At 42.7% G+C, this 12,933-nt stretch overlaps 1 long non-coding RNA gene across 1 annotated transcript in view; it reads left to right on the forward strand.

Annotated features, from left to right (window-relative positions):
* The window catches only part of LOC141102347 (uncharacterized), a 47,366-nt gene extending 34,666 nt beyond the window's left edge, over positions 1–12,700 (forward strand). Inside the window, exon 3 of the long non-coding RNA XR_012235085.1 lies at positions 12,425–12,700. This is a non-coding gene — a long non-coding RNA (uncharacterized lncRNA). The remainder of the gene's footprint in view (positions 1–12,424) is intronic.
* Positions 12,701–12,933: the final 233 nt, after the last annotated feature.

Here is a 12,933-nt window from a genome sequence, read left to right on the forward strand (position 1 = left end):
GAGCTTTCTTTTGGTGGTATTTAATCACCACTGGGCTTGCTAAACAAATAAACAATAAAAACTTTTGAGAACTCCCCCCTTTTTTTTAGTTTCTATTATAAAATTTTGCAAATAAGTAATTTTTCTCCTTCACTGATGTTCACTGATAGGCGGCACTGATAGGCAGCACCTATAGGCTCTGATAGGTGGCACTGATGGGCTCTGATAGGTGGCACTGATGGGCACTGATAAGTACTGATATGCACACTGATAGGCAGCACTGATGGGCACTGATAGGCTGCACTGATGGGCACCGATTGGCACTAATGGGGTTGCACTAATAATCAGGACATTGATGATCAGTGCCCTGATTATCTGTGTACATGTCCCTTGTCAGGATTGTCAGTTACCGACTCTCCTCTCCTCACACTGTGACAGCGCATGAGGAAAGTACTGCCGATAACTGGCAAGTCTGTTTACACTGTGATTAGCTGTGATTGGACACAGCTGATCACCTGGTAAAGGGCCGCTGTGATTGCCCCTTTTACCATGATCTTTGATCGGCTGTGTCCAAAGGACCCAGCAATCACAGAGCGCACCAGATGCGTGCCCCAGGGGTTGTGCGAGGGGCGTGGTTCCAGGAGGACATCCATGGACAATCTGCTGGAACAACAGAGCCACACTGTAGCCATCTTTCGACTATAGCACGGTTAGGAAGTGGTTAACAGAGTAAATTTTGGTTGGGGCCACCATCTTATTCTACATATAGGTGCAATATGCTACTGTATTTTGTGTTTAATTGATTTTAGGATTTTAACCTGTATTAATAAAAGTTGTATTTTTATTAACTACTTAGAGACCGCCCGCCTGCCCACAATGTACTGCAGATGTGCAACAACATACCCAAACACCATTGCCTACTTCTGGGGTATCGGCCGCATGCACCGCCCGCCCTGCTCTCACTGTGATTGCACACAGCGGGAACCTGTCAGCAAGTCCCAGCCAATGATTCAGGGCCGGTACCTGCTGATCGGCTGTGTCCAATCACAGCCCAGAGCTCTGTGTTGGTAAACAACATAGAGCTCTGAAGGAAGGGAGTGAGAGATCTCTTAGTAAAAGCAGCACACTGTACACACATTACACATAGTTAGGCACACATTTAACTCCTTGATCACCCCTAGATGTTAACCCCTTCCCAGCCAGTGTCATTAGTACAGTGACCGTGTTTAGTACTATCACTGGATCGATCCCCCAGATGAAGGCACGTATACCCTGTGCCGAAGACGCGTAGGGGAGGGGCAGGACGGAGCTTTCTACACACAGACAGGCAGAGGATTGAACACCGCACCGCACGCCACAGGATTCATCTGTATTGCATGTTTTGGATAGGATGGTGCACTGACGCACCCAAGCATTGTGAGTACCCTCCTGGAGGGATTGTTTTTAGGGCTTTTCAAATAAATTCCTGGCGGTATTATGCTATGAGTCTCCTTTCTTTCATATATGTCACCATTTGAGCGAGATACAGATCATCACCAGCATACCCTGTGTGAGCCCTGGAGTGGCTCTAATGCGTGTTTTGACACTGTGTAGCTACTGTGTCACACGCTCTAAGGTGAGCGCATTATCCATTGGGGGTCACTGGAGAGCACTGCAGCATGCCTTAATGTGCATATCTCATAAGAAGAGCATGAGGAATATTTAGCACTTTTTCAAAAAAACCAGCATGAGGGTTGCCTGCTATTTGTTTGGACACTATTGTGCACTTTGATTTATATACTCTTATGAATGGCTTGGACTGAGATATATTCATTTGTATGAATTGGTTTCGGACACTTTATTTATCAAGTAGCACCTATAAATTTTTTTTTTTTTTTTTTTTTTATCATTTAAAGGATTTTTTTTTTTCACATTTTTTTGCATGGTGCATGTTACCATTTTTCATATATTCAATTGTGGATTATAGTCACTTTCTTCACAGGTGTGTGACACTGTTTATAATTTATAATAATTTTTAATATTGTATAGATTTATTATATTCTTTGTTCACGTATTTATAGCCTTTAGCGCATACACATATATTTATTTATTTTTGGCATATACACGGTATGGAACGTGGTTAGTGTGTGCAGCTGAATTAGGTTCATTTATTCACACTGAAGGCATTAACCCATTTGTGGCTCACAAGATTTTAGCACTATTTTCAGTCAAGTAATTGCCAGACCATTGTTCCTAATTTTTACTGACACTACTGACTGGAATAGCACCAGCTGATTGGAGAAAAGCCAATGTAGCACCAATATTTAAAAAGGGCCCAAAATACATCCCTGGGAATTACAGACCAGTTAGCCTAACATCAATAGTATGTAAACTCTTGGAGGGGATGATAAGGGACTATATACAAGATTTTAGTAATGAGAACTGTATTATTAGCAGTAATCAGCATGGATTCATGATTAATCATTCTTGCCAAACCAATCTATTAACCTTCTATGAGGAGGTGTGTTGTCACCTAGATAAAGGAAGGCCCATAGATGTGGTGTATCTGGATTTTGCAAAAGCATTTGACACAGTGTTTTGATTGCGTCTATCTAGCAAGGTTACTCTGTGGTATAAGCAAGGAAGCTGAGACTTCTGCAGTGTGTAAATGTGCTTTTACTATACAAAGATGCTGTACATACAAAACTATTACAATATTAGGAATACAATACAATACAAGACTGACAGATATCTATAACAAGCAAAATGCCTAGCAACTGAACAGCCTATGGTCTATAATAGTACAAATACACTTAAAGGTTACTTATCTTTGTTACTGTATGTTTGTGATCTCCATTGGCAACGATTCTTCTGGAGCATCAGGCACCGTTCTTGTATCATGAGTGGCTTCATGGTGTGTGTGTCCCAGTCTCTACGCATCCCTCTTTATTTGTCAGCTTGTTACAAACTCCATTACTGACAAACTTACATCTCAGTAGCTTCAGTTTGAAAGGCACTCTCTTACCTGTTTACTGTAGTTATAGAGACAATAGACTGTTCTCCAACTGCCAAAGGAATACAACAATGATATCTACATTCCCATTGTATTCAACAACATTTGTTTGAGAAAGTCTGTCTCTGTGACACCAGAATGCTATGAGTCTTATAGAAAAATTATATTTTATATCAAACGCAACACATTCCGCCCTTGATTTTTCTCTCAGACTACACACAGAAAATCTCTTCATTACTAAACTCATTCTAAACATTAATTTTCCTTGAATGCAACACCTCCCATATTTCTGTCATTGAGAAGGTGTTTCAGTCTTTAACTAATAAGTTCATTAGAAACAAGTCCAGGCTTGTAATACATCAAAGGCCTTGCTCTCCACAGCTCTTGTGATCTTCCATCATTCTTGCCATCATTTAACCACTTTTCTCTGGTTTTCCTATGAATAAAATCGGAGACAGCCTGTGGAGTGGAAAACAAAGTATCTGTTCCTTCTAATAATACGTAAACGGTAGATTCCATCCCTTCAGCTACAATCTCTCCTCTAAATGGCTTCTTGCCTGGATATCTGACTAGCACTTTGCCCCCTGCCTGTACCCACTTCTGACCCTCCCAAAGAACATCAATAGGGAGGAGAGGAAATATACTGATATTTCCCAGAAGATCACTGCTGTTTATTTTAGAAGGTTTGATGTTATGTAGCCTCACTTTCCACTCTTGCTGAGAAGTATCCACTAATCAGTCAGAGTCCCAGCCACTGTCTTGAAGCTCATCTGCTAATGCAAATATAACCTCAAACCTTACTGCCAAATTCCCTCTCATTCCTAGATAGCTTCAGATACGTCACTCTTGGTTTCTATGTCATGAGAAGCAGTAACATGGTATCTGTTAAGCCCTGTTCTTTCAGGAACCTAACATAAATACTGAACTCTACACTCCAGCTGTGGAATCTGTGCCCCAGCCCCTACCATCCTCTCATATGGTGTGCTTTTGGCTATTGGCCTAGAATTTAACAACATGACTGCCTGTGTGAGGACCCGATCCCACCCCCTTAGTGTATGTGTGGGTGTAAGTTTGCGTATCTGATCCTTCAATAGCCCTTTGTATCTTTCAATCAAACCATCTGCCTGTGGATGGTATGGGATGTGGCACAACCAGTACACTCCAGAATCGTTGGCCCACTGCTGTACTGTTGATCAGGTGAAGTGTGAGCCGTTATCACTTTGGACTTGTTTGGGACAACCATAAGCAACAACAAGTTTCTGGAGCAGTTGAAGCGTTGCGGCTTGATCTGCACGTTTGCAAGGATGAACAAGCATAAGTCCTGAATAGGTGTCCACTGCAGTGCAACAATATCTCAGTCCATTGTTTCCCTGGGGCAGGGGACCGATGAAGTCAATCTGCCATATCTCTGCAGGTCTCTCACCCCTCTTAATCGACCTGGTGGAGTACTTTTGCAATGGCCATTGTGTCCACACACTGTACAGTTCCCTATTACAGTCTTTATCATGTCCATGGATATAGGCAATCCTCTCTGCTGTGCCCATTCATATGTTGCTTTCTGCCCCAAATGTCCAGATTGCTTGTGGGCCCAGTTGGCCAAGTTTATCAAGACAGGATCAATTGGCACAACTGCCTTCACTTTGGCAATTTCATCTGCAACTCTGTTATAGTTCTCAAAGTCTGCGACTAGGGGCACATGTGCATCAACATGCCCCACTTTTATGGTGCGGGAGTGAGCTTCCTTCCAGATGTAGTCCCATAATTCCTTGCCTCCCCACACCACCTTTCCATGAATCATCCATTCATTGGACTTTCACGTGAGCATCCAAGTTGTCAGTCCTTTAAAAAACGCCCAGCTGTCAGTGTAGATAGTGACATGGGAAGAAGGATCCTCCTGAAGAGTCATCACTACAGCTTTCAACTCTGCATACTAACTGGACCCTCCAATTCCGGTCTCCTGCAGGACTGTGTCTGTACTTGGGTTGTAGGCTGCTGCTGTCTATTTAAGCCCAGATGAGACGACTATGGCTGAACCATCAGTGAACAACGCTGACTCCTTCATGTCTTCTGACAGAGACTCAAAGGGTGGAGCCTCTTGAATGGGGATGACTGCAGCACAGGAATTTCTTTCTCTGGCTGGGTGCTGGTAAAAGTAACAAGCCTTGCCAACTGTTTTGAAATGTCTCTAACATCCCCAGCTGCAAAACCCCCTCTTTCTTGAAGGTACCACTTCCATTTCATCAGTGTCTGGTTCTGGGCTACAGCTGCCCTAGTGGTCAGTCCATTTTCTTTCACCCATCCTGCTATTGGAAATGCAGTATGGAAGGTGACTGTGTCCTTTCCTGTAATGGTATCTACATGTTGAAGTGCTGTTTAGGCCCCAAATAGGTACTTCTCTAGGGGAGTGTATCTCTTCTGTGCCCCTGTCATTTGTTTGAACCAAAATCCAATGGGTATTGCTCTCAGTCCTTTCTTTTCATTTGGCTGCCACAGACTCCAAGATATGGTACCATTCTGCTCCATTACATCCAGCTGAAATGGTACTCCTTGTCTCACAGGTCCTAATCCCTGATGCTGCAAAATAGCTTCTTTAGCAGCCAGGAATGCAGTCCACTGCTCTGAACCCCATGAGAACTCAGTCTTTTTCCTGGTGACATTATACAGTGGCTTGCAAAAGTATTCGGCCCCCTTGAACTTTTCAACCTTTTGCCACATTTCAGGCTTCAAACATAATGATATAAAATTTTAATTTTTTGTGAAGAATCACCAACAAGTGGGACACACTTGTGAAGTGGAACGAAATCTATTGGATATTTTAAACTTTTTTAGCAATTAAAAAACTGAAAAGTGGTGCGTGCAAAATTATTCGGCCCCTTTACTTTCAGTGCAGCAAACTCACTCCAGAAGTTCAGCGAGAATCTCTGAATGATCCAATGTTGTCCTAAATGACTGATGGTGATAAATAGAATCCACCTGTGTGTAATCAAGTCTCTGTATAAATGCACCTGCTCTGTGATAGTCTCAGGGTTCTGTTGAAAGCGCAGAGAGCATCATGAAGACCAAGGAACACACCAGGCAGGTCCGTAATACTGTTGTGGAGCTTAAAGCCGGATTTGGATACAAAAAGATTTCCCAAGCTTTAAACATCACAAGGAGCACTGTGCAAGCGATCATTTTGAAATGGAAGGAGTATCAGACCACTGCAAATCTACCAAGACCTGGCTGTCCCTCTAAACTTTCAGCTCAGACAAGGAGAAGACTGATCAGAGATGCAGCCAAGAGGCCCATGATCACTCTGGATGAACTGCAGAGAACTACAGCTGAGGTGGGAGAGTCTGTCCATAGGACAACAATCAGTCGTACACTGCACAAATCTGGCCTTTATGGAAGAGTGGCAAGAAGAAAGCCATTTCTCAAAGATATCCATAAAAAGTCTTGTCTAAAGTTTGCCACAAGCCACCTGGGAGACACACCAAACATGTGGAAGAAGGTGCTCTGGTCTGATGAAACCAAAATCGAACTTTTTGGCTACAAGGCAAAACGATATGTTTGGCGTAAAAGCAACACAGCTCATCACACTCAACACACCATCCCCACTGTCAAACATGGTGGTGGCAGCATCATGGTTTGGGCCTGCTTTTCTTCAGCAGGGACAGGGAAGATGGTTAAAATTGAGGGGAAGATGGATGCAGCCAAATACAGGACCATTCTGGATGAAAATCTGTTGGAGTCTGCAAAAGACCTGAAACTGGGACGGAGATTTATCTTCCAACAAGACAATGATCCCAAGCATACAGCAAAATCTACAAAGAAATGGTTCACAAATAAACGTATTCAGGTGATAGAATGGCCAAGTCAAAGTCCAGACCTGAATCCAATCGAGAATCTGTGGAAAGAGCTGAAAACTGCTGTTCACAAATGCTCTCCATCCAACCTCACTGAGCTCGAGTTGTTTTGCAAGGAAGAATGGGCAAGAATTTCAGTCTCTCGACGTGCAAAACTGATAGAGACATATCCCAAGCGACTTTCAGCTGTAATCGCAGCAAAAGGTGGCTCTACAAAGTATTAACGCAAGGGGGCCGAATAATTTTGCACGCCCCACTTTTCATTTTTTTATTAGTTTAAAGTTTCAAAAATCCAAAAGATTTCGTTCCACTTCACAATTGTGTCCCACTTGTTGGTGATTCTTCACAAAAAATTAAAAATTTTATATCTTTATGTTTGAAGCCTGAAATGTGGCAAAAGGTTGAAAAGTTCAAGGGGGCCGAATACTTTCGCAAGCCACTGTATATAGGCCTCAGAATCAGTCCAAGATGTGGGATGAATGATCTCCAGAACCCCAAAACTCCAATGAACTTCTGTGCCTCCTTTTTGGTAGTAGGGAGTGACAGCGCCTGGATAGTTTGCACAACTGTCTCTGGAATATTCCTCTGTTGCCCAGTCCACATCATTCCTAGGAATTTCACCTCTGTGGCAGGTCCTTGAACTTTGTCTCTGTTGATAGCCCACCCTCTGTTCTCCAAGTGCTCTATCAGCAGGTGCAGTGCTTCAGTTACATCTTCTTTTGTCCCAGAGATCATGATGTGATCAATGTAGTGAAACACAGCGACTTTCAAATTCAGGGTACTTAAATCTCGGGCAATTAGTCCATGACAAATCGTTGGAGAATGAAGACAGCCTTGCGGAAGGACAGTGAAAGTGTACTGGCAGCTGTCCCACACCATAGCAAACTGGTCTTGACACTCTGGGTCAAAATTGAAAACTTCAATGGAGGTGTCACTTTGTTTAGACCTCTGTTATCCACAGTTATTCTATATGCCCCATCAGGTTTTTTTACTGGGAACACCGGAGACGAGAAAGGACTTACAGCAGGTCTAAGGATCCCTACTCTCAACAGTTCTTGAATGGTCTCCCCAATTTCTTTATGGCCTCCAGGAAGTCTGTACTGCTTGAGACAGACTGGCTTCTCTGGTAAAGGAATGTAGACAGGGGTCCATTTCGCATGACCTCTGACCACAGCCTTCACCGCCCTAACCAGATATGCTTTATCAGGATACCCGAATGTGAATGTACCTCTTTCAGTCTGAATTGACTAACCTTGAAGTACATCCATCCCAAGAATATTTTCGGGTAACTCTGATAGCAAAACATTTGTCATAAATCCTGGTCCCTTGCCAATAGCCAATTTCCCCCGTATCCTAACTGCTGGTGTGGTTTGCGCTCCCAAACCTTCTACATAAATCAATTCTCCTTTGTGATGGGAAGGATTTCCTAGAAAAAGTGTAACTTTGGCTCTGCTATCAACTAAAGCCATTACATGTGTAGGAGAAGATGACTTCCCCCACCATACATTGACAGGTGCATATGGGCGTCGGTCTCCTGCTGTCACTGCCCTCACTGCTAATACAGGAGACTCACCTTCCCTTCATAAAGGATAAGGAACCTCCCAATCCCCTTTTCTGATTCTCTCTAACTCCTCCCCAGGATAGAGGGATTTGGGTTTGGGTTCATGTTCAGTTTTGGGAATTGGTTTGGGGCTAACAGGAGGGGTCTGTTCTGTTTCCTTAAGTCTAGGCTGATGTTATCTTCACTAGGAATAGTGTTTCTAACCCTGACAGTTTTCCCTACCAAATGTTTCCACCTCTTCAGCATTTTCTGCAATAGAAATCCCATCTATCTCATCTTTAGGTACTCCTGCCTTTAATATGTCCACCCACATTTCTTTCCTTGAAATAACTAGCCTGGTTTTCTCATCACCTTCTGTCTTCTCTACCCCATTCCCTTTCTTCTCTGTTCTTTTCTGCTTGTATTCTTCCTGTCTGGCCCTGACCTTATCTACTGCCCTGACAGGTTTTGCTTTAGTCTCCTCTAGCTCCCCCAACTGGCTTAAAAGAGTTGTGGCTTCATGAATCTTGCTGTTTAATCCCAGGCCTCCCAACAAGGACAATAATGGAGCCCTGAGATTAAATGGCTCAGACTTCATCAGCTTAGAGCGCAAAGCAGACGTAAAGGGTTCCATATCTGGACCCATCCATTCTGGAAACTTATTTAATCCGGTTATACAACCCATCTCACGTAACCTGGAAATACCCTCTCCTATTGCTCTCCAGGAGTAGGTATTTTCCAGGTCAGTAGGACTAGCGTATACTCGGATTATTCCATCTCTCACGAGGTCTGACAATGAAAAATTCACATTAAACACTCTGGCCTTTCACATTGCCTGATGCAATTGTGGATCATGGGTTAACACTCCCATAGTCACTGTTTCCTTACCTGACAAAACAACACTGTCTGCCCCTTCAACCCATAAGCGTAGGAGCCAACTCACTAGGGGTTCCCCAGAACTTTGTATTGTTTTGCCAGTTCATGGAGTTCAGTTTGTGTAAACTCCCGTACTTCTTCAAATTCAACATCTCTGGGGTTGCGATAATGCACCTCCCCATCTGCCATATCCTCTCTATCATGTTGCCATTTCCTATGCTTAGTAATGAGAGGTCTGGCATACTTTTTCTTTCGCACTAGCAGATCATGTGAAATATCAAACTCTATCTCCTCATCCTCACTATCATTTGAGGAGAGCACATCCTCACAATACCAATTTTGGGATGTGACAATGGCACATACCCTGGCTTTACTAACAGGTTTACGCCCCTTCGTTTTCCCTAAGCCATTAATTGATTTGGTCATGAGGGCTGCACACCGCTCTTGCAAATCATCAGCCTGACTAGCAGTTGAACGTACACAATCTGAAGCAACTGCTAGCTGGTCTTTTAATACTTTAACTATATATGTATACATGTATAAATAGCATTAAGGAAATACCAGCCCACTGTGGACACTGTCCTCTTCTCTTTTTTACTTAAATCCAGCCCCTTAGGGCTAAAATCTATAAAATGATCTGAGACTTTATCACTCCAAGTCAGCTTCAAGGGAGAAGCATACTTTACAAATTTTTTAGCAAGAGGCTCCCACTCATTATCTCTGGCCCAGATAGGTAAGCTGCACACTTCCTTCTGGCCACCAGAACCCTCTGCAGCCTTGCTTTTCCTAAACAGCTTACGCAGCATCTTACCTAACACAAGCTACACAACACACTACAGAAAAACAGGTCTGCTTCAATTGAACTGTAGCACAGATCATGGCACGAGCCCCCAAATGTTTTGCTTGCATCTATCTAGCAAGGTTGCTCTGTGGTATAAGCAAGGAAGCTGAGATTTCTGCAGTGTGTAAATGTGCTTTTACTATACAAAGATGCTGTACATACAATATTAGGAATACAATACAAGACTAACAGATCTATAACAAACAAAATGCCTAGCAAATGAACTGCCTATGGTCTATATCAGTACAAATACACTTAAAAGTTACTTATCTTCTGCTACTGTATGTTTGTGATCTCCATTGGCAACGATGCTTCTTGGACACCAGGCACTGTTCTGTATCATGAGTGGCGGCTTCTGATCTTCAAAGCATCATGGTGTGTGTGTCCCAGTCTCTACTCATCCCTATTTATTTGTCAGCTTGTTAAAAACTCTGTTACCTTAACAACCGACAAACCTACATCTCAGTAGCTTCAGTTTGAAAGGCACTCTCTTACCTGTTTACTTTAGCTATAGAGACAATAGACTGTTCTCCAACTGCCAAAGGAATACAACAATGATATCTACATTCCCAATGTATCCAACATTTGTTTGAGAAAGTCTGTATCTGTGACACTAGAATGTGTTGCGTTTATATAAAATATAATTTTTCTATAAGTCTCATAGCGTTCTGGTGTCACAGAGACAGACTTTCTGATGACCCCACAATAGGGAGAAAACTTTTTCGCAGAAGGGAGTTTAACAAGACTCGTGGCCACTCAGTAAAATTAGAAGAAAAGACGTTTAACCCTAAACTACTTAGAGGGTCCTTTACTGTAAGAGCGGCAAGGATGTGGAATTCCCTTCCACAGGCGGTGGTCTCAGCGGGGGGGCATCGATAGTTTCAAGAAACTATTAGATAATCACCTGAACGACTGCAACATACAGGGATATACAATATAATACTGACATATAATCACACACATAGGTTAGACTTGATGGACTTGTATCTTTTTTCAACCTCACCTACTATGTAACAATAGCAAATATTAATTTGCTATTGTCACACAAGTGGGTGGGCTCGGGGCGCAGTGCTCTGCACCCTTTTTTGAAGTTTATTAGAGCTCTAATCACGTGCTTCAAAATAAAAAACCCTATTGGAATCCCTTTGTCTGGCCCCCTGCATGTAGTTTAGGGGGCCAGACACATGGATTAGGGGGGTGGCGCCCCTGCGCCCTGCATTACGGGCTGCCACTGGACTGCACAGTTGCTAGATTGCCTCCATACACCCCGGTAACTGCTGGTTCCTCCACCCCTGACATGTTTTCCGGGACCCAGGATGATGGGTGCTGCCAGGTAGAGGGGAGGGAGATCAGAGAACACCCTCCACTGATCTCCACTTCTACCCCTCCCCCCCTCAGGTATAACACTTTCCAGCATGTGACACAAAGAAATAAAATGAATAGAGTGCACTTTATCAATTTTATTTCTTTGAGTCACATGCTGGAATGTCTTCTACCTGGAAGAGGTTGATTGCTCTGATTGGTCCAATGAATTTGCGCTGGAAGTTTACTCACGGGAACCAACACATTGAACTTTTATATCATTTAGTTCATTCATTTTCTTTATGTTTTGGTTAAACACATGGCGTGTGTCAAAAATAGGTTTTAGGAGGTTTAATATTAATTTATTAAAGCGCAGTTCCAGTCTACAGGAAAAAAAAATAAAAGTCAGCAGCTACACACACTGTAATGCTGACTTTTAATATAAGGACATTTACCTGTCCAGGGATCCCGTGATGTCAGCACTCCAGGGTGATTAATCCATTGGCTTCAGGTGCAGGCACCGGCATTCCAAGTAAGGGAAACCTACAGGCTTCACTGCTGGTTTCCTACTGCGCATGTGCAAGTCGCGCCGCACTTTCTGAATGGTCCTGCCATCTTCTGGGACACACACAGGTCCCAGAAGGCAGTGAGTATAATTATTTTGTACGGTTGGGCAGCAGTATTAAAGTATAAATTATTCATGCTGGGAGTTGTAGTACTCCAACCTCCTAAGTGCATACTACAGTTAAAAAGTGCAGCAGGATCAAAATTTGGGTGTTGATGTGTGAAAATACATTGCTATCGTGTGACCCTCTGGACGTGTCGGGGGGCCACATTGGAGACCCTCTATAATTTTCAAGTTGTCCACCACTGCTTTAACCCCTTAAATCCCAGGACAGCTATAAACATACCTTGGTAGCAAAGGGGTTAAATGGTACATGAAATCCCAACTCACCTGACAGAGAATTGTTTCTCTTTGTCGGTATTATTGAATCATTTCCTTTTATTCGTTTCTAATCATCTTTTTATTACATTCTGTTGTTTTTCAGGATTAGTGTGGACCGTCGAGGGGTGTATTACACGTGAAAAATGTATGGAATATGATGCAATTCATCCTGAATTATTTTGCTGCACGGAGGACCTCTGTAACTTCTGATCCGTAGATCCAGAAGAAATGTGATTGGATGGAGGCGGAGCTCACCACACCAATGATGTGATCAATCATTTAACTTCCTGCCTGATATATAAATCTCATCCGATATCCATCAATGTTATATTATCTGATCATCACCTTCATAATAAAAATCATATGCAGTGATATATAAGAGCCGCTCTGTTTATTCCTAATCAATATTCTTATCAAATATCTGTAATCCTGTAAACTGATTGTTTCATTCATTTCATTAATCATTTGATTAAAATCGGCACAAAGTCCAAAACCATCATAAAGTTGTAAAATAAATCATTGCCCCCCTGTATTGCATTTGTTAAAAATATGATTTTTTTTATATTAATCAGTAGGGATGAGCCGAACACCCCCCTGTTCGGTTCGCACCAG

Source organism: Aquarana catesbeiana, linkage group LG07 (assembly GCF_042186555.1).
Source record: "Aquarana catesbeiana isolate 2022-GZ linkage group LG07, ASM4218655v1, whole genome shotgun sequence".
Taxonomy (NCBI): Eukaryota; Metazoa; Chordata; class Amphibia; order Anura; family Ranidae; genus Aquarana; species Aquarana catesbeiana.